The sequence below is a fragment of the Oncorhynchus keta genome, chromosome 7, assembly GCF_023373465.1.
Source record: "Oncorhynchus keta strain PuntledgeMale-10-30-2019 chromosome 7, Oket_V2, whole genome shotgun sequence".
NCBI classification, from domain to species: Eukaryota; Metazoa; Chordata; class Actinopteri; order Salmoniformes; family Salmonidae; genus Oncorhynchus; species Oncorhynchus keta.
In genome coordinates, this window is record NC_068427.1 from 44,258,617 (window position 1) to 44,285,853 (window position 27,237).

Consider the following 27,237-nt stretch of genomic DNA (forward strand, 5'->3'; position numbering starts at 1 on the left):
TAACTTAATATAATACATCAATAAAATCAATTTAGCCTCAAATAAATAATGAAACATGTTCAATTTGGTTTAAATAATGCAAAAACAAAGTGTTGGAGAAGAAAGTAAAAAGTGAAATATGTGCAATGTAAGAAAGCTAACGTTTCAGTTCCTTGCTCAGAACATGAGAACATATGAAAGCTGGTGGTTCCTATTAACATGAGTCTTCAATATTCCCAGGTAAGAAGTTTTAAGTTGTAGTTATTATAGGAATTATAGGACTATTTCCCTCTATACCATTTGTTTTTCATTAACCTTTGACTATTGGATGTTCTTATAGGCACTTTAGTATTGCCGGTGTAACAGTATAGCTTCCATCCCTCTCCTCGCTCCTCCCTGGGCTCGAACCAGGAACACAACTAAAACAGCCACCCCCGAAGCAGCATTACTCATGCAGAGCAAGGGAAACAACCACCCCAAGGCTCAGAGCGAGTGACGTTTGAAACGCTATTAGTGCGCGCTAACAAGCTAGCCATTTCACTTCGGTTACACCAGCCTCATCTCGGGAGTTGATAGGCTTGAGTCATGAACAGCTCAATGCTTGACGCACAACGAAGAGCTGCTGGAAAAACGCACGAAAGTGCTGTTTGAATTAATGTTTACGCGCCTGCTTCTGCCTACCACCGCTCAGTCAGATACTTAGATACGTGTATGCTTTTATGCTCAGTCAGATTATACGCAACGCAGGACACGAGTCAGTCTCCTTGTGGAGTGCAACGAGAGAGAGGCAGGCGTTATTGCATTGGACTAGTTAACTGTAAGGTTGCAAGATTGGATCCGCCGAGCCGACAAGGTGAAAATCTGTCATTCTGACCCTGAACTAGGCAGTTAATCCAACGTTCCTAGGCCGTCATTGAAAATAAGAATGTGTTCTTAACTGACTTGCCTGGTTAAATATAGGTAAAATAAATAATTTTTAAAAAATCGGCAAAATCGGTGTCCAACAATACCGATTTCCAATTGTTATGAAAACTTGAAATCGGCCCTAATTAATCGTCCACTCTAATCTCTATGCGAGGTCAACATTATGAATCAGACACCTTATCAATAGCAACAGCTCATGGTCCTCCTGGAATCAGAAGTTTTTTTAACTCAATGGAGGAACGTAGTCAGATAAATGCTGATGAATGTCTTGCTCGAGCTGTGTATGCAACTGGTTCACATCTGATGCTCAAAGAAAATGTGTATTGGACGAGATTTCTGAATGTTCTTCGCCCAGCATACACCCCTCCAACCAGACATGCTTTACCTACTAATTTTCTGGATGCAACAGAGTTCAAGTGAAGTACAAGCAAATCATAGAGAAAGCAGACTGTATTGCAATCATCTCTGCTGCATGGGCAAGGAATAATTAACTACATAATCTCCACCCCTCAACCAGTATTCTACGAGGGCACAGCCACACCGCTGCTTGGTCTAAAGTGGAGGAGTCCTACCCTCACATCACACCCATTGGCTGTGCTGCTCATGCATTGAATCTTCTCCTCAAGGACATCATGGCACTGAAAACAATGGATACACTCCACAAGAGAGCCAAGGAAATGGTTAGGTGTGTGAAGGGTCATCAAGTCATAGCAGCAATCTACCTCACCAAGCAAAGTGAGAAGAATAAAAGCACCACATTGAAGCTGCCCAGCAACACCCGTTGGGGTGGTGTTGTCATGTTTGACAGTCTCTTGGAGGGGAAGGAGTCTCTCCAAGAAATGGCCATATCACAGTCTGCCAATATGGACAGCCCCATCAAGAGGATTCTCCTGGATGATGTATTTTCAGAGAGAGTGGTAAGCAGCCTGAAAATCCTGAAACCTATAGAAATAGCCATTTTACGGATTGAGAGAGGCCATCCTGTCTGATGTTCAGAATCTGCTTGCAGATGTAAGAAATCTGTACTTCCCTGCCCACTTCACTGTTGCTCCAAGCGGAAGAAACTGCAGTTCTGAAATACATTAAAAAGCGTGAAAACTTCTGCCTGAAGCCCATACACGCCGCAGCGTGTTGGACCCCAAGTATGCTGGCAAGATCATCCTGTCTGGTGCAGAGATCAACAGGCCTATGGTGTCATCACTACCGTGTCTCGCCACCTTGGCCAGGATGAGGACAAGGTTCTTGGCAGTCTGGCGAAGTACACTTCCAAGCAAGAGCTTTGGGATGGAGATGCAATATGGCAGTCGTGCCAACATATCTCATCAGCCAAAGGACTTTTTAGATCTGAGGTGCTTCCCCTGATGCCTTCATCCTCCAAATCCCACCAACATCAGCCACCTCAGAGCGCAACTGGTCCTTGTTTGGGAACACACACTCCAAAGCACGCAACAGGCTGACCAATACAAGAATTGAAAAATTGGTGGTCATCTGGACAAATTTGAGTCTTTTTGAGCCTGTCAACGAGACATCCTCAACAAGGTTGGAAAGTGACAGTGACGATGAGGCCTCAGAGTCTGATGTTCATGAGGTGGACATTGAGGAGGTCCAGGGAGAAGACATGGAAGCCTGAGAGGAAGACAACCAAAGCTTTAGTTTCTAGACTATAATTTTACAGATGTATGTTGAAAACATTTTGCGATTGATCATTGGGGATCATTCAATGTTCCCTTTCTTTTGTTGTTCAGTGAAATCATCCCGTGTGAAGAGTCAACTCATTTAATTAAAGTTAATTTCGTAACTAAATAATATTTTTTTTATTGGAAGGATTTAATCATTTGCAATTATGTCTACTTATGATAAGGTAAAAGGTTTTTGTTTCTGTCTCCATAAGATATGGTAAATTTATCCAATGCAAAAAACATCTACATTTAAATGGTGTTAATATTAATTTGTACATATTTCCGTTAATTCCCATATATTCCCGTTAATTCCCACGGAAAGTTTCCACCTCTGAATATTCCCCAAAATGTGCAACTCTAGTTGATAAAATGCCCTCTATGAGAGTGCTTACCAGTTCTGCTGGTGTCAACATTATTTTTGGCCAACGGTGAGGTAGGGGATTAGTATGTCTCTACTAGCTAACAATAGGAGAAGTGTGTGTGTTGGTTCTTCTATCCTTATGGGGACCTACAATTCCCAAACGTCCCTAAAAGGATAGTAAAACAAGGAAAAGTCCCTTGTGGGGACATTTCCCACATACCCTTGAGTACAACGGTTATTTTAAGCTTAGGGGTTAGGTTTAGGGTTACAATTGGGGTTAGAATTAGGGTAAGGGTTTAGTGGTTAGGTTTAGTTTTTTGGTTACAGTTTAGGTTTAGGGTTAGGGTTAAGTTTATTGGTTAGGGAAAATATGATTTGAAATGGAAATACATTTTAGGTCCCCATGAGGATAGAAGAACAAAACAGTGTAGCTAATGGACGCGTGACACAAAGCCAAAACAAACATACTACACAACAACATAGTGGCTCAATGTTCTATAGTTGTCTCATCTACAGGGAGGCCTCCACAACAGCCTCAACAAGTCAGTGTTCTACAGGGAGGCCTCCACAACAGCCTCAACAAGTCAGTGTTCTACAGGGAGGCCTCCACAACAGGCTCAACAAGTCAGTGTTCTACAGGTTAGGCCTCCCCAACAGCCTCAACAAGTCAGTGTTCTACAGGGAGGCCTCCACAACAGCCTAAACAAGTCAATGATCTACAGGGAGGCCTCCACAACAGCCTCAACAAGTTAGTGTTCTACAGGTTAGGCCTCCCCAACAGCCTAAACAAGTCAGTGTTCTACAGCTTAGGCCTCCCCAACAGCCTAAACAAGTCAGTGTTCTACAGGGAGGCCTCCACAACAGCCTAAACAAGTCAGTGTTCTACAGGGAGGCCTCCACAACAGCCTAAACAAGTCAGTGTTCTACAGGGAGGCCTCCACAACAGCCTCAACAAGTCAGTGTTCTACAGGGAGGCCTCCACAACAGCCTCAACAAGTCAGTGTTCTACAGGTTAGGCCTCCCCAACAGCCTCAACAAGTCAGTGTTCTACAGGGAGGCCTCCACAACAGCCTAAACAAGTCAATGATCTACAGGGAGGCCTCCACAACAGCCTCAACAAGTTAGTGTTCTACAGGTTAGGCCTCCCCAACAGCCTAAACAAGTCAGTGTTCTACAGCTTAGGCCTCCCCAACAGCCTAAACAAGTCAGTGTTCTACAGGGAGGCCTCCACAACAGCCTAAACAAGTCAGTGTTCTACAGGGAGGCCTCCACAACAGCCTCAACAAGTCAGTGTTCTACAGGGAGGCCTCCACAACAGCCTCAACAAGTCAGTGTTCTACAGGGAGGCCTCCACAGCAGCCTCAACAAGTCAGTGTTCTACAGGGAGGCCTCCACAACAGCCTCAACAAGTCAGTGTTCTACAGGGAAGCCTCCACAACAGCCTCAACAAGTCAGTGTTCTACAGGGAGGCCTCCACAACAGCCTCAACAAGTCAGTGTTCTACAGGGAAGCCTCCACAACAGCCTCAACAAGTCAGTGTTCTACAGGGAGGCCTCCACAACAGCCTCAACAAGTCAGTGTTCTACAGGGAAGCCTCCACAACAGCCTCAACAAGTCAGTGTTCTACAGGGAGGCCTCCACAACAGCCTCAACAAGTCAGTGTTCCACAGGGAAGCCTCCACAACAGCCTCAACAAGTCAGTGTTCTACAGGGAGGCCTCCACAACAGCCTCAACAAGTCAGTGTTCTACAGGGAAGCCTCCACAACAGCCTCAACAAGTCAGTGTTCTACAGCTTAGGCCTCCACAACAGCCTAAACAAGTCAGTGTTCTACAGGGAGGCCTCCACAACAGCCTAAACAAGTCAGTGTTCTACAGGGAGGCCTCCACAACAGGATCAACAAGTCAGTGTTCTCAGCTGAACTCTGGCTACAAAAGAAGTGCATGAGGATCAGTTTATTCTAACAGTACCCTAAGGAATACCTAGGATAGGATAAGTAATCCTTCTCACCCCCCTTTTAAGATTTAGATGCACTATTGTAAAGTGACTGTTCCACTGGATGTTTGTTATAAGGTGAATGCACCAATTTGTAAGTCGCTCTGGATAAGAGCGTCTGCTAAATGACTTAAATGTAATGATGTAAATGGTTGTCAGACCAAAGACAGATTTGAACAAACTTGTAAAGGAATAATGTACCTGAGTGTGCTACTGTTGTTTATGTGGTAAAATAAAATGTACTTTTAACTCAAAAAAATTATTTAGAAATCTACATTGTCTCTTAGGTTGCCCAGCCTAATCTGGGGAATGGGTTTTTAGTTCGAGACAAGAAACCATTCTATTAAACAGAGTAACATGGATGGTGATATCATGGTGATACCAGCCTTCATAGCCAGTCTTTCTCTTTCAGACAGGCAGCAGCCGTCATTCTGTCCAGTGGTGGGATTCAGCTGATCAGGCTGCAGCCCCCTGGGGGTTTCCTTGCCCAGGAGAGATGCCCTTCAGGCTGGCTGCAGGAGACCTTGAAGTGGGGTGTACATATGGCATGGGGGGTGGTGTGGAGCCGGAGCAGAGGAAGTAGATCAATCCATTTTCAGCCGTGACTAAGAGAGCTGAGGTGGAAGGAATGTTCAGAGTTCACCTCAGGACACACAGAGAAAAAGAGATGATGGAGAGAGGATATTGTGAAATGAAGGAGCTCTCGGTTTGTGTGTGCAGCCTATCCTCCAGTCTTTCAGTAGTGTACCAAGATATCATTCAGTCTTTCAGTAGTGTACCAATATATCCTTCAGTCTTTCAGTAGTGTACCAAGATATCATTCAGTCTTTCAGTAGTTTACCAAGATATCCTTCAGTCTTTCTGTAGTGTACAAAGCTCCCTAGCGGTGCAGTGGTCTAAGGCACTACATCTTAGTGCAAGAGGTGTCACTACAGTCCCTGGTTCAAATCCAGGCTGTATCACATCCGGCTGTGATTTGGAATCCCTAGGGCAGTGCACAATGGGCCCAGTGTCATCTGGGTTTAGCTGTCATTGTAAATAAGAATTTGTTCTTAACTGACTTGCCTAGTTAAATAAAGGTTACATTTTAAAAAGTATTTCGGTAATGTCTATCCTTCAGTAGTGTACCAAGCTATCTTTCTGTAGTGTAGTAGGCTATCCTTCAGTTTTTCTGTAGTGTAGTAGGCGATCCTTCAGTACGGTGTTTCAGTAGCCACTGTTGCAGTTTGAGTGTGTCCGGTCCACTATGTGGCTGAATAAGTCCATGGTTTCAATGTCTTTCGATATGATTGTAGTTGAGGGTGTAGCCTACACATTTTTGGATGTATTCTCGGCCTGTTGAAAATACTCTTTTCATTTCATGATCCACAACCACTTTGAGCAGACAAAAGCATGCCAATGGCATTACAACGTACTCAGTGCAACTTGATTCCCTTTGAATCAGAGTGAAGGGTCTTTGGGTTCGGCCAGACCCTGAGAGAAAGAGGGAGAGATGAGAGGTGAGGTAAACCTAGTTTGTTCTAACTCTAACAATGACTACCCTGATGTCCGTGCATGAGGCCCTGTGATGCACTGCAAACAAAGATGGAAAAAATGGGTCTGAATACTGGCTTTTGTCTCCGCAGGCATTTTTTTAAAGTGAGGTCAGTCTTGCTCTATTTCTGGGAAGTTATTGCTTGGGTCTAATGCCGGGAATTGAGTTATGGCTGAATTCCCTGCAGGCAATTCAATAGGGAAGAGGAAAAAAACAATGCCTATTATCATCAGCAATTGGGAAAACCTGTAATGGGAAAGTCACAAAGTATGGAAGAAACAGCTCTGGGAGAAATGGTGTGGTTTCTGTGGTTGTTGAACTTGACCAACAGCTGTTAGCCCCTACTGTTCACTAAGCTAAAGTCTACCAGTACATTGGGTTGGGTCTCTGGGATTAAATTGGTCTGTTGTATTGAAATGAATTGAAACCTTATCAGGTTCCCCTTATCAAGTTTTTTTATCTAGTTGGTGTGAATATGATTTCTGTCCCCTGAGAATTCATTATCATCCGTGTTTAACATTTAGCGCCGGCTGTCGGCCGTAATCAGCCGGTTACAGAATCATTTTCAGCCGGCTACATTTTCCACTCCACAGTAACTAGGCTATTTTTTTATTTAAAAGTTTAAATTCACTAGTCCGTCGAGCCCATTTCCCGCTAGAATGAACGATCTGCATCTGCTAGCAATCCCATTGATAGGAGAGGCGCCTGCCTGTCAGGCACAAAGTGAGCGATGGACCGTAAAGGAAATCGCACTACAAACTATCACCCTCAGGCACTTAAGGAAATCACACTACAAACTATCACCCTCAGGCACTTAAGGAAATCACACTACAAACTATCACCCTCAGGCACTTAAGGAAATCACACTACAAACTATCACCCTCAGGCACTTAAGGAAATCACACTACAAACTATCACCCTCAGGCACTTAAGGAAATCACACTACAAACTATCACCCTCAGGCACTTAAGGAAATCACACTACAAACTATCACCCTCAGGCACTTAAGGAAATCACACTGCAAACTATCACCCTCAGGCACTTAAGGAAATCACACTACAAACTATCACCCTCAGGCACTTAAGGAAATCACACTACAAACTATCACCCTCAGGCACTTAAGGAAATCACACTACAAACTATCACCCTCAGGCACTAAAGGAAATCATGAATGTCATGGATATATTGGAATTAGTGGATATATAGAGACTTAAATACCCTGACCTAGTGAGATATACATGGCGGAGGCTTAATCAAGCTAGTCATCTTGATGACATAAAAAAGTAATTCTCTCTGGCACCAAAAGTTTTAAAAGTGTTGATAGGGGACAGAATGCGGTCGTACCATCATGTAATTGATATATTACTCTTACAGAATTTCCACGTGGGCGAGGATACTCACAATTTTATCAAAGCCTACTGGGTGATACATGTTTTTTTTTAACTAGGACAGAATCACCCACAAACACACAGTGAAACCCAGGCTACCTAAGTATGATTCTCAATCAGAGACAACGAATGACACCTGCCTCTGATTGAGAACCATACTAGGCCGAAACATAGAAATACCCAAAACCTAGAAAAACAAACATAGACTGCCCACCCAACTCACGCCCTGACCATACTAAATAAATACAAAACAAAGGAAATAAAGGTCAGAACGTGACACCTGGTTTTCATAGCTGATTTTGAAAAGGCTTTTGTTAAAGTACGACTGGAGTTTATATATACATGCCTGGAATATTTAAACTTTGGAGAATCTCTATAAAATGGGTTAAAGTTATGTATCGTAACCCTAGGTGTAAATAAGGGCTACATCTCAGAAAGTTTTAAACTGTCAAGATGAGTAAAACAAGGTTGTCCACTATCGGCATATCTATTTATTATTACCATCGAAATGTTAGCTGTTAAAATTAGACCCAACAATAATATTAAGGGATTAGAAATCCGTGGCTTAAAAACAAATGTGGTGTTGTACACTGATGATTCATGTTTTCTTTTAAAACCACAATTTGAATCCCTCTACAGCCTCAAAGAGGATCTAGATCAGGGGTGTCAAACTCATTTCGCATCGTGGGCCACATACGGCCTAGGGAGATGTCAAGTGGGCCGGACCATTAAAATTATACCATACTCTGCTATAAATAACCAAAATATCATGTATTTCCTTTGTTTTGGTGTAAAGAAGCACAAGAACATTAGGAAAATATTGAAATTTAATGAACTATCCTTTTACAAAACATTTCATGAAACACCTCATATTTCCTTAGACAAATGTGCAATTTACTTTTATCATTCACAAATATGCATTGCAACTGATCCCACTGATTGTACAAAGGCACAAAACTTTAATTGGTACTGAAAAATATAGTAATGCACTTTAAGATTAAATGAGACTTTTAAAGAAAGGAATTTTTAAACCACTTACACATACGCATATAAAATCTAAATGTAATCCCTGCGTACACCTTACAAACTAAGGAGAGTGATTTTAAATGTGTAATGAAGAAAGTGTTCGCCTGTCCTGTAAATCTGTAAACTTCATACATGAAACATACATACACATACAATACATACTGAACATTTATGGAGTTGTATGAACAGTAGAATTCCATCACACAACTTTTGTTTTGAAGCTGCTGACTAACATTAAAGTGCACATTTTTTAAATCACCACAGTAAGGATTCATCTTCACAGAGCTGTATTCTTTCAATGCAAACAGTATCTAAGGCAGCATTTTAAAGGTGTTAGTCTAGTCTGGACTTGTATTTGTACCTGAAACTTGGCATCTTTTGGCCTGTACAAGTGCATCAACACCAGGTGTCATGTCCTGACTAGCTGTCACAAAGGTAGGTTGTCCCAAACATGCACACAATTTTAGCAGCCAGGGCTGTTAATTTGGGGTACCCTGGTAGTAGATACTGATAAAATCTGTCCAGACCTACAGAGGCAAATTTGCCCTTCAAATCTGCCGAGTATTCCTCGTCAGGCTAATATTGGCAAAAGCTTGTCGCTTCTCGGGACATACAAGTTCAGCCGCCTTCATCATGCATCGTTTAACAAAGTCACCGTCGGAATACGGCTTCGATGCTAATGCTATTTCGCTAGCAATTAGGTAGCTGGCTTTTACCGCTGCTTCACTGACTTCTCGGCTCTGGATGAAAGTTGACTGCTGTTTCCTCAGACCCGCCAGCAATTCGTTAATCTTATCTCTTCTCAGTTGTCCTTGCAAGCCGTCATATTTTTCGCTGTGATGAGTCTCGTAGTGGCGTCGAATATTATATTCCTTCAATACCGAAACTTGTTTCAAACACACCAAGCACAAAGGTTTTCCGTGCATCTCTGTAAATAAATAGGACGTGGTCCATTTTTCTTTGAAAATTCTACACTCCTTATCTACTTTTCTCCGTTTGGATAACGACATTTTGGCTAATGATATTAACAACGTCGTAACAAGCAGCAGATGGCGCATTGATACCGTCTGCTGTTTTCAGTCTGTCTCAGTGATGCGGCTTGTCTTCTACTCTGATGGAAAGAGTGCGCCCCTTAGCGGATAATCCATGAATTGCAGCGAATTAAAAATATTAATTCCATGTCTTTTATGCATTTTTTCCACATTCAGATTATCCTGCGGGCCTGATCGAACCTCCTTGGGGGCCGGTTCCGGCCCGCGGGCCGTATGTTTGACACCCCTGATCTAGATACTTTTTCTAACCTCTCTGGATTAAAACCAAATGATGATAAGTGTACTATATTATATATTGTATCACAAAAAAATACAACTTTTACATTACCGTGTAGTTTACCAATAAAATGGTCTGACGGGGATATGGACATATTCGGTATACATGTCCTGAAAGAAAGAACTTATCTCTTTTTTATAGAAAGTTAGCAAAAATAGATAAGATCTTGCTACCATGGACAGGAAAATACCTGTCTATTTGTGGAAAAATCACCCTGATTTAACTCTTTAGTCATATCACAGTTTACCTATTTGCTAATGGTGTTGCCTTATAATTTATAATTTATATAACGAAAGCATTAGACCTTTCACTAAAGGCATCAGTCATACAAAAGTAAGAATGTCTCACCCCATGTTCAAGAATGGCCTTTTCCCCTTTTTTCAGATTACAACGGCTCACTTTCGGCTATTTGAAAACGTAATAATCTCCAAAATATCATCATTTTTTAAACAAGCATTAGAAATTTTAATCCACCTGAAAAGACGGAACAAATAATACAACAAATGTTGTGGTTAAACTGAAATATACTAATTAATAACAAAACAAACATATTTTCCGATAAAATACCATGTGGTCAAGCTGCTCCCACAACAGCTCAATTGGGTTGAGATCCGGTGACTGTGAAGGCTACTCCATTATAGACAGAATACCAGCTGACTGCTTCTCCCCTAAATAGTACTAGCATAGTTTGGAGCTGTGCTTTGGGTCATTGTCCTGTTGTAGGAGGAAATAGGCTCCAATTAAGCGCCGTCCATAGGGTATGGCATAGTGTTGCAAAATGGAGTGATTGCCTTCCTTCTCCAAGATTCCTTTTACCCTGTACAAATCTCCCACTTTACCACCACCAAAGCACCCCCAGACCATCACATTGCCTCCAACAGGCTTGACAGATGGTGTCAAGCACTCCTCCAGCATATTTTCATTTCTTCTGCATCTCACGAATGTTCTTCTTCGTGATCCAACACCTCAAGATTGGTCTGTCCAGTGTCTGTATTCTTTTGCCCATCTTAATCTTTTCATTTTATTGACCAGTAGAAGGTATGGCATTTTCTTTGCAACTCCGCCTAGAAGGCCAGCATCCCGGAGTCGCCTCTTCACTGTTGACGTTGAGACTGGTGATTTGCGGGTACTATTTAATGAAGCTGCCAGTTGAGGACTAGTGAGGCATCTGTTTCTCAAACTAGACACTCTAATGTACTTGTTGTCTTGCTCAGTTCTGCACCGGGGCCTCCCACTCCTCTTTCTATTTTGGTTATAGCCAGTTTACGCGGTTCTCTGAAGGGTGTAGTACACAGCGTTGTACAAGATCTTCAGTTTCTTTGCAATTTCTCGCATGGAATAGCCTTAATTTCTCAGAACAAGAATAGACTGACGAGTTTCAGAAGAAAGGTCTTTGTTTCCGATCATTTTGAGCCAGTACTTGAACCCACAAATGCTGATGCTCCAGATACTCAACTAGTCTAAAGAAGCCTCTTGTATTGCCTCTCAACAGTTTTCAGCTGCGCTAACATACTGTAAGTGCAATTCCTCAACAATATCTTAAGATTTCATGATTTTCTTACATACTTCTTAAATTTCTTCTTACAAACTTCTTAAATATCTTCTTAAGATGGTTGTCGCTAGGCAGCCAATTTAGCTAGCTATCTAGCTATTAATGGCAATCATGTTAGCATATTTCATGCTGAGATTATTGTTCAAAAACATGTTCTTGGGTTTCAAGTAATCAATACTAAAAATGTCAGATTAAACTTGTGAGTGAATTAAATGTTAAATTGCTTTTATTAGCTTATTCTCTCACTGCCCTGAGTTTAAGACAAGGGTACAGCTATCTTGGAATTAAGAACATTTCCAAGGACAAATCCAAGAGCTTTATTTTATTTTTGCTTAAGGAGAAACATAAGAAATAACACTAACATTTCCAAAAACCTTTGTGAGGAATAGCAACTTTGCTGAACTTTCTTCATAAGTCAATAGTGAAGGAAAAAAATTGCCTTGAGAATACATTTATTCTTAAGAAGGTTTTGTGAATTTTGGCCCTGGACTAGAGTTTACTAGGCTGGTTAACTAGGTAGCTAATGCTGGCTAGCTAGCTAGCACAGAGTTTGTAACATGCTAACAATAGCATGCTAACGATAGCTAGCTAATGACCACATAGAACAATGACGGTTAGTTGTAAAAAAATATATTTGTAATAACGATACTCCATAATCGTAGGTTCCCAAAATCAAGCAAATGGTACTGAACTCATGACAAAATAATGTTTTGAAATTATAGTGGATTTTTATATATATTTTTTGCTTAGTGACATTGTGAATATCATATTTTGGGCTTTTATGTATATTGTCTGGTTTCGGCATGATAAAATGACTGAAGTCCCAAATTCTCACAAGATACTGTGAGAATTTGCACACTCACGGATATGGAGCCTCAGACATAAAATATCCAGTCACGGATTAGGAGCCACTCCCTTCCCAAAAACCTTCTCAATTATATGTTAACTAGCCTATGCTTACCTGGCAGAATGATATTATAATTATTTTGAATCAATCCAGTGGATATTTGTTTTGCAAGCTCTACCATCACATATGCTACATAAACACAGCTAAACAACAGGCTCTTGCTAGGTGTGCACTTAAATTAAAGAATAGCTACACCCAAAAATCTAAATTTCCCAGACTTCAAAAGTGGTCTCCTGATGTCGTTTAAGTATTGTTGTGAACTTAGAACATCCTATGTAGTTGTTTTTATATTTAAAACGTGTGATTTTGAGAGTCAAAACCTGGGAAAAACAAAACTTTAATAATGTGGACTATTAACGTAATTTTTCTGTTTGAATAAAATACATAATTTGAAGAACAAACATCATTGTGGCATCTCATATCTTGCTGTAAAACTGTAAATAAAACCAATCCCAAGACAGGTTAAATGTTAAAAAAGGTATAATGTTCTCTTAGATAAAAGTCCTGATCATATAGGCATATCTAAAACAACTAACAATATTTTTTTAAATTGTAAAGTCACATGTAAAGTCACATCTTTCTCAATAAACTCATTAAAATATTCAATCATATAGCTGTGTATTGCTGATAGTCAAGTCATTAGAATGTACCAGAGGACACCAAAATAGTGCTCTTTTGGCAAAGAAATAACGAACCCATACCCTCATCCAAACCCTCATCCATATCGACGGAGCCGTGGTGGAGCTTCAAGTTACTCTGTGTCCACATAACTGAGGACTTAACCTGGTCCTCTCCCACCAGCACAGTTGTGAAGACGGCACTCTTCCCCCTCAGGAGGCTGACATGTTTGGCTCCTCAGATCCTCAGAAACTTTTACAGTTGCACCATCGAGAGCATACTGGCTGGGTGTATCACCGTCTGGTATGGCAACTGCACCGACCTCGACCGGAAGGCCCTTCACAGGGTGGTGCGGATGCCCCAGCGCATCACTGGGGAACAGCTCCCAGCAAACCAGGACGTACATCCCAGGCGGCTTTTGATAAAGGCCTGAAAAATGTCCAAAGACTCCAGCAACCCAAGACATGGACTGTTCTCCATGCTCCCGTCCGGGAGCCGGAACCATTCATCAAGGCTCAGACCAACAGACTCCTAAACAGCTTCTGTCCCATGGCCATAAGATTGTTAAATAGCTAACAGGTACTGCTCTCCCTCTCCTACAAACTGCCCATAACAAACTGCCCATACGGACTCTATGCCCATCCACTGGTCTCTACACACACACACACACACACACACACACACACACACACACACACACACACACACACACACACACACACACACACACACACACACACACACACACACACACACACACACACACACACACACACACACACACACACACACACACACACACACACTCACATACACCCTCACTCATACCCTCTCACTCATACACTCATTACTGACCACACACACTTACACCACCTCACATCTACGCTGCTGTTATACTGATTGATGATTAGATGTATTAATAGCATTACACTGCTGTTCATGGATTATTGTTTGCCATTACCATTAGTAGCTAATATTTATCCTACTACCGGTCACCATTACTCATATTTTTATGTATAAACACACCTCAACCACTCCAGTACCACTGCACATTGAAAAAGGTACTGATGCGGACCTGCGGACCTGTATATACTTGTATTCTTGTGTTTCTTCAGCTTATGGCGTACTTGTTGTGTGTTTTTTATTTTAATGATCTTTTCTATTATTATTTTATAGTTATTACTATCACTGCAGTGTAGGGAAAGAGCTCTCAAGGTTAACATTTTCACTATACTGTTTTACAGCTGTTGTATCCTGTGCATGTTGCTATTAAACTTAAACTTCAAACTTTGGAACAGATGCCATTTAAACAATGCGCTTGAGATAAATAGCAGCTGCCAGTCCCCCAACCCTTAACCCACATTTGAAAAAGTGAAATGGTGTATTGAAGTCGTGCACTTTAGTTCAGAAATGAGCCTGGATTCTGTTCTTGCTCCAGCGGGTGCGAGGGGAGTTAGAGCCTCCGGACTACAGTCCCAGCAAGCTTGGCTTAAGCCTGAGCACGTGTGTCTGATTTGCAGTTAATGGCATGTGTCTGCAAGAGACTCATAAACTTGACTTTGGCCTTCAACAAGAGTTTGTCCCAAGACATTATCACCAAGTTGCCTGTGAAGTGAAATACCACAGGGAGCAAAACAAAAACAAAGACCTCTGATAGCCTCCGTTGTGCCTGAAAGTACTCGGTTTTGACAGTGAACATTTACAAAGGAGCATTGTGTTTATTCTATAGATGTGAACGTTTACAGACATTATTTGTTGACATGAACAGATGTCCATTTTATTTCCATATTTTTTCACTATACAGGCTTTTTGTATTGCAAAAAGTTTAGTCTTGGAGAAACTGTAGAGAGGAGTGATGCCAGCAGCCGGACTGTAGCGCTTTGCTCCTCAAAGCAGGAAATCCCTCTGGCCTCAGATGCTGTGACTGCCTCCACTGATTCCTATCTCCTTTGGCTAATAATGTACATGATAAAAAAATGCAATAAATATACACTGCTCAGAAAAGAAAAAAAAACACTAAAATAACACATCCTAGATCTGAATGAATGAAATATTCTTATTAAATACTTTTTTCTTTGCATAGTTGAATGTGCTGACAACAAAATCACACCAAAATGATCAATGGAAATCAAATTTATCAACACATGGAGGTCTGGATTTGGAGTCACACTCAAAATTAAAGTGGAAAACCACACTACAGGCTGATCCAACTTTGATGTAATGTCCTTAAAACAAGTCAAAATGAGGCTCAGTAGTGTGTGTGGCCTCCACTTGCCTGTATGACCTCCCTACAACGCCTGGGCATGCTCCTGATGAGGTGGCGGATGGTCTCCTGAGGGATCTCCTCCCAGACCTGGACTAAAGCATCCGCCAACTCCTGGACAGTCTGGTGGATGGAGCGAGACATGATGTCCCAGATGTGCTCAATTGGATTCAGGTCTGGGGAACGGGCGGGCCAGTCCATAGCATCAATGCCTTCCTCTTGCAGGAACTGCTGACACACTCCAGCCACATGAGGTCTAGCATTGTCTTGTATTAGGAGGAACCTAGGGCCAACCGCACCAGCATATGGTCTCACAAGGGGTCTGAGGATCTCATCTCGGTACCTAATGGCAGTCAGACTAACTCTGGCGAGCACATGGAGGGCTGTGCAGCCCCCCAAAGAAATGCCACCCCACACCATGACACACCATGCCACCCCACAAGTTCTCCACGGCGTCTCCAGACTGTCACGTCTGTCACATGTGCTCAGTGTGAACCTGCTTTCATCTGTGAAGAGCACAGGGCGCCAGTGGTGAATTTGCCAATCTTGGTGTTCTCTGGCAAATGCCAAACGTCCTGCACGGTGTTGGGCTATAAGCACAACCCCCACCTGTGGACGTCGGGCCCTCATACCACCCTCATGGAGTCTATTTCTGACCGTTTCAGCAGACACATGCACATGTGTGGCCTGCTGGAGGTCCTGCTCCTCCTTGCACAAAGGTGGAGGTAGCGGTCCTGCTGCTGGGTTGTTGCCCTCCTACGGCCTCCTCCACGTCTCTTGATGTGCTGGCCTGTCTCCTGGTAGCGCCTCCATGCTCTGGCAGACACACACCAAACCTTCTTGCCACATCTCGCATTGATGTGCCATCCTGGATGAGCTGCACTACCTGAGCCACTTGTGTGGGTTGTTGACTCCATCTCATGCTACATGCTAACTTTATTGTCAATCAGTGTTGCTTCCTAAGTGGACAGTATGATTTCACAGAAGTGTGATTGACTTGGAGTTACATTGTGTTGTTTAAGTGTTCCCTTTATTTTTTTGAGCAGTGTATAATGATTCACCTAGAAAACAGTGTGCTTCACTGTGTTTATTAGTCATGTTTACGAGTTGCCTCGTCTTTCCTGCGTTCAAGCTGGAGTTTCAGTACTGTAAGCGGTGCACCACTATTGCTCACTGGGTTTCGAAACTATTCATGTTTTTATTAGCGTGTGTCATAAACCCAACTCAGAGGAAGCCATGCTCATGCAGGGCCTGCTAGTCAGGGTGACTGAAGTGATTCAGCCTGGGTTCAAATCAAATTTTATTAGTCACATGTGCCAAATTCAACCGTGAAATGCTTACTTACAAGCCCTTAACCAACAATGCAATTTAAAAAATTGAGAGTGGGGGGGTTAATGTAAGTATATATCCCAGGTGGCCATTTGTTCAGCAGTCTTCTGGCTTGGGGGTAGAAGCTGTTAAGGAGCCTTTTGGACCTAGACTTGGCACTCCGGTACCGCTTGCCGTATGGTAGCAGAAAGAACAGTCTATGACTTGGGTGACTGGAGTCTGTAGCATGGTTTTAAAAACTTCCTGTTCCCCTTTGCTTCTTTCAGTGTTAGGAAATTCTTCCATTGTTACATGACTCAGGCTTCTTATTTCAGTGGATGTCACTCTTGCCAGGCGTTACAAGCATTACAAGCTTATGAAATTGAGCTATAATAGCATTAGGTCACAGACCCATATTGTGGCTAAGCTGTCTAAAGTTATGATGTGTCTAGTCTTTGTTGCTGTTGTGTTGTCATCAAATCAAATGTATTTATATAGGCCTTCTTACATCAGCTGATATCTCAAAGTGCTGTACAGAAACCCAGCCTAAAACCCCAAACAGCAAGTAATGCAGGTGTAGAAGCACGGTGGCTAGGAAAAACTCCCTAGAAAGGCCAAAACCTAGGTAGAAACCTAGAGAGGAACCAGGCTATGAGAGGTGGCCAGTCCTCTTCTGGCTGTGCCGGGTGGAGATTATAACAGAACATGGCCAAGATGTTCAAATGTTCATAAATGACCAGCATGGTCAAATAATAATCACAGTAGTTGTCGAGGGTGCAACAAGTCAGCACCTCAGGAGTAAATGTCAGTTGGCTTTTCATAGCCGATCATTAAGAGTATCTCTACCGCTCCAGCTGTCTCTAGAGAGTTGAAAACAGCAGGTCTGGGACAGGTAGCACGTTCGGTGAACAGGTCAGGGTTCCATGGACTGGGGACAGCAAGGAGTCATCATGCCAGGTAGTCCTGAGGCATGGTCCTAGGGCTCAGGTTCTCCGAGAGAGAGAAAGAAAGAGAGAAAGAGAGAATTAGAGAGAGCATACTTAAATTCACACGGGACACCAGATAGGACAGGAAAAGTACTCCAGATATAACAGACTGACCCTAGCCCCCAACACATAAACTAGTGAAGCATAAATACTGGAGGCTGAGACAGGAGGGGTCAGGAGACACTGTGGCCCCATCCGATGATACCCCCGGACAGGGCCAAACAGGCAGGATATAACCACACCCACTTTGCCAAAGCACAGCCCCCACACCACTGGAGGGATATCTTCAACCACCAACTTACGATCCTGAGACAAGGCCGAGTATAGCCCACAAAGATCTCCGCCACGGCACAACCCAAGGGGGAGCGCCAACCCAGACAGGAAGAACACGTCAGTAACTCAACCCACTCAAGTGAAGTACCCCTCCTAGGGACGGCATGGAAGAGCACCTGTAAGCCAGTGACTCAGCCCCAGTAATAGGATTAGAGGCAGAGAATCCCAGTGGAGAGAGGGGAACCGGCCAGGCAGAGACAGCAAGGGTGGTTCGGTGCTCCAGAGCCTTTCTGTTCACCTTCACACTCCTGGGCCAGACTACACTCAATCATATGACCCACTGAAGAGAGGAGTCTTCAGTAAAGACTTAAAGGTTGAGACCGAGTCTGCATCTCTCACATGGGTAGGCAGACCATTCCATAAAAATGGAGCTCTATAGGAGAAAGCCCTGCCTCCAGCTGTTTGCTTAGAAATTCTAGGGAAAATTAGGAGTGCTGCGTCTTGTGACCATAGCGTTCGTGTAGGTATATACGGCAGGACCAAATCGGAAAGATAGGTAGGAGCAAGCCCATGTAAGGCTTTGTAGGTTAGCATTAAAACATTGAAATCAGCCCTTGCCTTAACAGGAAGCCAGTGTAGGGAGGCTAGCACTGGAGTAGTATGATACTTTGTTTGTTGTTCTAGTCAGGATTCTAACAGCCGTATTTGGCACTAAATGAAGTTTATTTAGTGCTTTATCCGGGTAGCCGGAAAGTAGAGCAGTAGTCTAACCTAGAAGTAACAAAAGCATGGATACATTTTTCTGCATCATTTTTGGACAGAAAGATTCAGATTTTTGCAATGTTACGTAGATGGAAAAAAGCTTGATATGTTCGTCAAAAAAGGGTCTCGAGTAACGCCGAGGTCCTTCACAGTTTTATTTGAGACGACTGTACAACCATCAAGATTAATTGTCAGTTTAAACAGAAGATCTCTTTGTTTCCTGGGACCTAGAACAAGCATCTCTGTTTTGACCGAGTTTAAAAGTAGAACGTTTGCAGCCATCCACTTCCTTATGTCTGAAACACAAGCTTCTAGCGAGGGCAATTTTGGGGCTTCACCATGTTTCATTGAAATGTACAGCTGTGTGTCATCTGCATAGCAGTGAAAGTTAACATTATGTTTTCTAATGACATCCGCAATAGGTAAAATATATAGTGAAAACAATAGTGGTCCGAAAACGGAACCCTGAGGAACACCGACATTTACGATTGATTTGTCAGAGGACAAACCATTCACAGAGACAAACTGATATCTTTCCGACAGAAGATCTAAACCAGGCCAGAACTTGTCCGTGTAGACCAATTTGGGTTTCCAATCTATCCAAAAGAATGTGGTGATTGATGGTATCAGAAGCAGCACTAAGGTCTAGGATAGAGGTCGACCGATTATGATTTTTCAACGACGATACCCATACCGATTATTTGAGGCCCAAAAAGGTAGATACCGATTAATCGGCCGATTGTTTTAAACTTATTTGTAATAATGACAATTACAACAATACTGAATGAACACTTATTTTAACTTACATTTACATTTAAGTCATTTAGCAGACGCTCTTATCCAGAGCGACTTACAAATTAATATAATACATCAATAAAATCAATTTAGCCTCAAGTAAATAATGAAACATGGTCAATTTGGTTTAAATAATGCAAAAACAAAGTGTTGGAGAAGAAAGTAAAAGTGCAATATGTTCTATGTAAGAAAGCTAACGTTTCAGTTTCTTGCTTCGAACATGAGAACATATGAAAGCTGGTGGTTCCTTTTAACATGAGTCTTCAATATTCCCAGGTAAGAAGTTTTAGGTTGTAGTTATTATAGAAATTATAGGACAATTTCCCTCTATACCATTTGTATTTCATATACCTTTGACTATTGGATGTTCTTATATGCACTTTAGTATTGCCAGTGTAACAGTATAGCTTCCGTCCCTCCTCGCTCCTCCCTGGGCTCAAACCAGCAACACAACGACAATTAGCGAGCGCTAACTAGCTAGCCATTTCACTTCAGTTACACAAGCCTCATCTCGGGAGTTGATAGGCTTGAAGTCATAAACAGCGCAATTCTTGATGCACAACGAAGAGCTGCTGGCAAAACGCAGGAAAGTGCTGTTTGAATTAATGTTTACGCGCCTGCTTCTGCCTTCCACCGCTCAGTCAGATACTTAGATACTTGTATGCTTTTATGCTCAGTCAGATTATATGCAACGCACGACATTCTAGATAATATTTAGTAATATCATCAACCATGTGTAGTTAACTAGTGATTATGATTGATTGTTTTTTATAAGATAAGTTTAATGCTAGCTAGAAACTTACCGTGGCATACTGCATTCACGTAACAGGCAGTCTCCTTGTGGAGTGCAACGAGAGAGAGGCAGGTCGTTATTGCGTTGGACTAGTTAACTGTAAGGTTGCAAGATTGAATCCCCCGAGCTGACAAGGTGAAAATCTGTCGTTCTGCCTCTGAACGAGGCAGTTAACTGACCGTTCCTCGGCCTGTCATTGAAAATAAGAATGTGTTCTTAACTGACTTGCCTAGTAAAATAAAGGTATACATTTTTTTTTTTTAATCCGATTAATCGGTCGACCTCTAGTCTAGGAGCCGAGGACAGATGCAGAGCCTCGGTCTGACGCCATTAAAAGGTCATTTACCACCTTCACAAGAGCAGTCTCAGTGCTCTGATGGGATCTAAAACCAGACTGAAGCATTTCGTATACAGTTTCTGCGCACCAGCTTTTTCTAACATTTTTGAGAGGAATGGAAGATTCGATATAGGCCGATAGTTTTTTATATTTTCTGGGTCAAGGTTTGGCTTTTTAAGAGAGGCTTTATTCCTGCCACTTTCAGTGAGTTTGGTACACATCCAGTAGATAGAAAGCTGTTTATTATGTTCAACATAGGAGGGCCAAGCACAGGAAGCAGCTCTTTCAGTAGTTTAGTTGGAACAGGGTCCAGTATGCAGCTTCAAGGGTTAGAGGCCATGATTATTTTCATCATTGTGTCAAGAGATATAGTATTAGAACACTTGAGTGTCTCTCTTGATCCTAGGTCCTAGCAGAGTTGTGCAGACTCAGGACAACTGAGCTTTGAAGGAATATGCAGATTTAAAGAGGAGTCCATAATTTGCTTTCTAATAATCATGATCTTTTCCTCAAACAGTATGCCAGTATGTCATCCAGTAAAGTCATCCAAAGATTGTTTACCTGTAATGCTGGTATACACATTCATTTTACAACAAGGTACATCATCTCTCAACAATAATGATCACAATCAGATTTCCTTCTACAGAGACCACTGTAGTAATTTAGAATCAGCACAATAAGTACCTATTGTCTAACTAACCATAATGATCTTGTCTCCTTTCCCCTCAGCAAGAAATCTCCTGCTCCAGATGTGGTCAAGTCGAACCCATCCAAACGCCACCGGGATCGGCTGAATGGGGAGCTGGACAGGCTGACAGGCCTCCTACCATTCCCTGAGGATGTGCGCTCTCGCCTGGACAAACTCTCTGTGCTCCGCATCAGCGTCGGCTACCTGAAGGTGAAGAGCTTCTTCAAAAGTGAGTTTCATATCAAGTACCAGTCAAGTACCAAATTAACCTCTCTAGGGTACGTGGGATGGTAGCGTCCCACCTCGTCAACAGCCAGTGAAACTATAGGGCGCCAAATTCGAAACAACTGAAATCCCATAATTAAAATTCCTCAAACATACAAGTATTTCACACCATTTTAAAGATACACATGTTGTAAATCCAGCCACAGTGTCCCATTTCAAAAAGGCTGTATGACGAAAGCAAACCAAACGATTATGTTAGGTCAGAGCCAAGTCACTGAAAAACACAGCCATTTTTCCAGCCAAAGAGAGGAGTCACAAAAAGCAGAAATAGAGATAAAATGAATCACTAACCTTTGATGATCTTCATCAGATGACACTCATAAGACTTCATGTTACACAATACATGTATGTTTTGTTCGGTAAGTTCATATTTATATAAAAGAAAATCTGAGTTTACATTGGCGCGTTATGTTCAGTAGTTCCAAAACATCTGGTGATTTTGCAGAGAGCCACATCAATTTACAGAAATACTCATAATAAACATTGCTAAAAGATACAACTGTCTCCTTAATGCAACCTCTGTGTCACATTTTTAAAAACTTTATGGAAAAATCACACCATGCAATATTCTGAGTACGGCGCTCAGAGACCAAAACAACCCAAACATATATCCGCCATGTTGTGTAGTCAACAGAAGTCAGAAATAGCATTATAAATATTCACTTACCTTTGATGATCTTCATCAGAATCCACTCCCAGGAATCCCAGTTCCACAATAAATGTTTGTTTTGTTCGATAATGTCCATCATTTATGTCCAAATACCTCCTTTTTGTATTCCAAACTCATGACGCGCCGTCACTAGCAGCAGACGAAAAGTAAAAAAGTTCCGTTACAGTCCGTATGTCAAACGATGTATAGAATCAATCTTTAGGATGTTTTTAACATAAATCTTCAATAATGTTCCAAGCAGATAATTCCTTTGTCTGTAGAATTGCAATGGAACAGAGCTAACTATCACGTGAACGCGCGAGATTGAGCTCGTGGCTCTCTGGCAGAGCCCTGACTCATTCCCCTCTCATTCACCCCCACTTCACAGTAGAAGCATCAAACAAGGTTCTAAAGACTGGTGACATCTAGTGGAAGCCTTCAGAACTGCAACATGACCAATATCCTACTGTATCTTCAATAGGGAATGAGTTGAAAAACTACAAACCTCAGATTTCCCACTTCTTGGTTGGATTTTTTCATAGGTTTTTACCTGCCATATGAATTCTGTTATACTCACAGACATCATTCAAAAAGTTTTAGAAACTTCAGAGTGTTTTCTATCCAAATCCACTATATATGCATATTATAGCTTTTATGGCTGAGTAGCAGGCAGTTTAATTTGGGCACGCTTTTCATCCAAAATTCCCAATGCTGCCCCCTACCCTAGAGAAGTTAATCAACCAGACAATTAACAACTTATATTCTCATCAAAGATCAGTGCAGTCTACTGATTACAAAGCAGTTAAGGAGAGAACTTGGTGAATAAATGGTGGTGTGTACAGTATGTCCTGTCAGTGTCAAAATAACCCAAAGAGAATAGACAGATGCAGTAAGAAACTAAAGCCTCTTGAGGAAATGTTGTGTAGTAGACTACAGTATTTAGCAGAGCATCAGCTGACCCAGGACATGTAAACATGACAACAATGACAAGTGGGTGGGCAGCAGGACAGCAACAGAGCGCAGACATTAATAACCCTTGTGTAGTCTTAGCATTCTGCATACTCCCCTTTTCCTAAGGGTAAAAAAATGACCCGCCTTCACTAAAACCCTAAAATAAAGCAGCGTAATTGAATTTTAAACCCCAAATCTATTTTGCATGAAGAAACAACCTGTCATTCATCACAAACTTTGTAAATATCTGGGTTTTCACTCTTCACAATGCAGAAAGAATGCATTTAATCAGTGGACACCACTCATTTTTATTACAACACACCCGTCATAATTGTTTTCTTTCCTGTTACTTTATAATTGTTATTATTATTATTATTATTGCTCAAGGCACTGAATAGGTGTAAACATACATTTTTAGGCAAGAGAAGGCACTTGTAAAGCCTAAGAAAGTACCAGAAATGTGAAACAAGTTGTTTTGAATTCATGTTATTGAAGGGAAAGAATAAATCTTGTACTTTTTGACAACATTGTGATATATTCTTATATACTGTACAATGAGGAATTCAACTACATAATACTAGTCTTCTCACATGTTTTGAACCATTGCCCCCACCCACGAGGTTAATAAACAACAACAATAAATTAGAATAAAATAAGATAATAGATACAAAACAAAAACATGCTGAACATAAATCAATCAACTCTATTTAGCACATGTAGGACAGTATACAAGTGTGTGTGCATGAACTTTGCAGATATATTCCTCACGTGCAGCACATAGTGTTTGTTTTACAGTCCTTCTTTGGGGGGCAGAATTGGCATCTCCTCCTCTTGCATGCCCCAGCTGCTGCCTCAGGTGGATAAGGACAAGATTCAGCTCCCTGAATTGCTTTCACAAGCGTTGCAGAGGCTGCTGTGCGGGCAAGGCGCTCCCATTTTTGAAAGTGCCTTTCCCAGCTGTAAAGGCCTCTCTCCCCCTTGTTGAGAGGAGTGCAGGTTGGAGCTCAGGCTTGTTCTTTCTAACTGTGCCAACCATGGTGATCTTCCTCTTCATAAGAGGTTAAGAAATTGTCATACGTGACATTGTGCCCCCTCAGTCCATCTGTCACATCAAGCACAACCCGCATCCCCTGGTTCTTCTCCGGGCCTCCGCTGGTCGTGTAGACTTGCATCTTCCAAGCGTAGCTGGATTGTGTGTTACAGGCCACCCATATCTTGATGCCATACTTCGCTGGCTTGCTGGGCATATACTCCCAGAAAGGGAGTATCCGTGTCACAAAAAACAATCACATAAATCACTTACATTACAGATATGAAAATAAAAACTTACCTCTGAATGGAACCAGTTGCTCATCCATTACTTCAGGCCCAGGGTTGTAGAGGTACGCTCCACCCACTTCTCCCAGATCTCTCTTATGGCCGCCAGTTTGTCTCTCACACGTCTTGCAGGTCTTGACTCACATTTATTAAATATTTATTTAAACCCTCCAAATTTGTCATCTCTAGGATGATTTTTTTGATGGCTGGTGTGATGAACATGTAAAATGTTGAGTCAATGTCATGGGCAAATGCATGTCTTGTGGGCCCTGGGGTCATCCTTATGACATGTAGAATGTTGAGGCACTGTCCTGGGCATGGGCAAATGCATGTCTTGTGGGCCCTGGGGTCATCCTTATGACATTTTGTGCTGCCATCCTGCCTTGGTTGTCATATGGTGACAAGGACCATGTTATTATGCTGTTCTTTTTCAAAAATGTCTCAGCTTGGGTTATTTTTTCTACATCTGAAGATGATGCATCGTGCTCTGGGTTGTATTCTTCCCCATCTTCTTCTTCAGATACCTCCTCCTCTTCAAAATCATTGTCCTCTTTTCTCCTCCTGGACATCTGAATAAATCAGGTCTACGACCTGTTGGGCACTGAAACATGCACTCATTGCTTCAGCAAAGAGAGAACTAGGGGGACTGTCATCTGCAGCACCTTTATAGCCTCTCTGACTGCATTCCCCATTAGTAAACAATGCTTTCAATAAATATTTATTTTGTCTGACATTTTGTTTATTTTGTCTGTGAACTTGAGTCGTGTGGGGTCATGGAGGGGAGATGCTGCACATTCGTTTTGTCTGATTTCAATCAGTAGCGCACACAATCTCAATTTCTCATGTGTGTGTGTGTCTGTCTTTGTGGTTTTTGTGGTGTGTGAATGATTTTATAGCTGCCTGGTCAAAAATGACCCTAACAGGCATTCTACACCACTCAAGTAGCGTGCACGAGCGTTGCAAAATAAATGTAGAAATCTATATTATTAAATTATTGCACCCACACTGCTCGCGCGCAACAACGAGCGTCTGCATTGCCAAGGGATAAAATAGATAGATTGTGCTGCAAGTCCTGCCTCTCCCATCTCATCATTGGTTTCTAGAAGCAGGTCCCACGTTCCATCTCCTCATTGGTTATACCCACGTGGGTGACTGAAAGAGGAACAAGGTCAGTGGCGGTAATGCACCTAATTTATCAAAGTTGCCAATCGCAATATTAAGTCATGAGAAGAAAAGGCCTAGAAGGACGAGAGATGATTTGGTCGACTGTTTTATGTGTGGATTAATTGTTGGAGTAGAGGACCTTGTGCATTTCAGGTAAAATAACAATGTTTATATCCCAGGACAAATTAACTAGCAACAGCAAGCTAGCTAGCTAAATAGGACAAATTAGCTAGCAAGTGCAAGCTTGCTAGCAAGACACTGACATAAACCAAATGTTTGGTTCTAAATTATACAGAACAATGTCCAGTGACTCATAAGATGACTCATCATTGAAAAACCAACTCCAACACCCTCAACATGTCAGCCATTAAGGGTTAACAGACATCAAAGCCGGAGTGTTGGCAGATGACTTGCTGAGTCAGTTATCTTGGCACCTCTGGCACCGCCACCATATCCTCTCAGTCTCCATGTCCTTTTCCACTCTCAACCCTGCACAACTCTAGACGATGGTGTATATGGGCAGTTATATCTGTACAAACAACCAATGGCTTGTTTATTCACATTCTCATTGAATCCTCAGTAACTCAACCTCTACTGCCATAGGCACCAACATGAGGTGCTGAAGGGGGCTGGGCAATGGTTTACGAGGTGTTAGAACTATCCCTCTCTTCCCACACTGTATTTAGCTCAGAAATATGCCTGGGCTGTGTACAGCACAAGGCTTTGCTGATGTTAAGAATGGGTAGGCGTCGCTAGTGTTGAACGAGTGCAGCTCAGCTCATCTTCAACCAGAGGAGATTACATTCCTAAAGATAGTTGCCTCCTGCCCATACATCTTAGTGCCCTCTCACCCCTTTCGCTCCCACACAAGAGACAGTCACGCCAACAGGCTCATTCTCAGAGACAAGTTCTTATCTCACCTTTGCATAGGGTAAGTGTGTGACTTGGTGATTCATACATGTCTAGTCATGTCTAATTTCACAGATGAGCTATGAAGGATTGAAGTATGATTCTGGTCTGTTGAGGTGGATAGAGAGGAGAATGATAAATATGTCTGTGAGGGAGATTATGCCCTTTCTCTTTCTCTCTCTCTCTTTTTCTTTATCTGTCTCTCTATCTGTCTGTCTGTCTCTGAGGTGTGTTGTTCCTCTGTCATTTCTTTTTCACTTTTTTAAAGTAGAACTGCACTTCCTGATTTGGCCTCGTTTTTCATCAGTGCTAATTTAAAAGATGCTAGCGGCCATGACTGAGGGCAAACAAGTTATCTTTGGGGTGTGGTTTCATGTGGGTGGTGTTTTGGGGTGTGTCTTTGCCATTCCATCACACCAAACAATAGCTAATTTGGTTATATGTGGGCTAAAGTAGAGAATAAGAA

The 27,237-nt window shown here is 42.1% G+C and overlaps 1 long non-coding RNA gene across 50 annotated transcripts in view; it reads left to right on the forward strand.

The window, feature by feature from the left end:
* The window catches only part of LOC118386390 (uncharacterized), an 84,782-nt gene that overhangs the window by 11,984 nt on the left and 45,561 nt on the right, over positions 1–27,237 (forward strand). For all 50 annotated transcript variants that reach the window (XR_008140117.1, XR_008140115.1, XR_008140122.1 and 47 more), the window contains exon 2: positions 21,538–21,725. This is a non-coding gene — a long non-coding RNA (uncharacterized LOC118386390). The remainder of the gene's footprint in view (positions 1–21,537; positions 21,726–27,237) is intronic.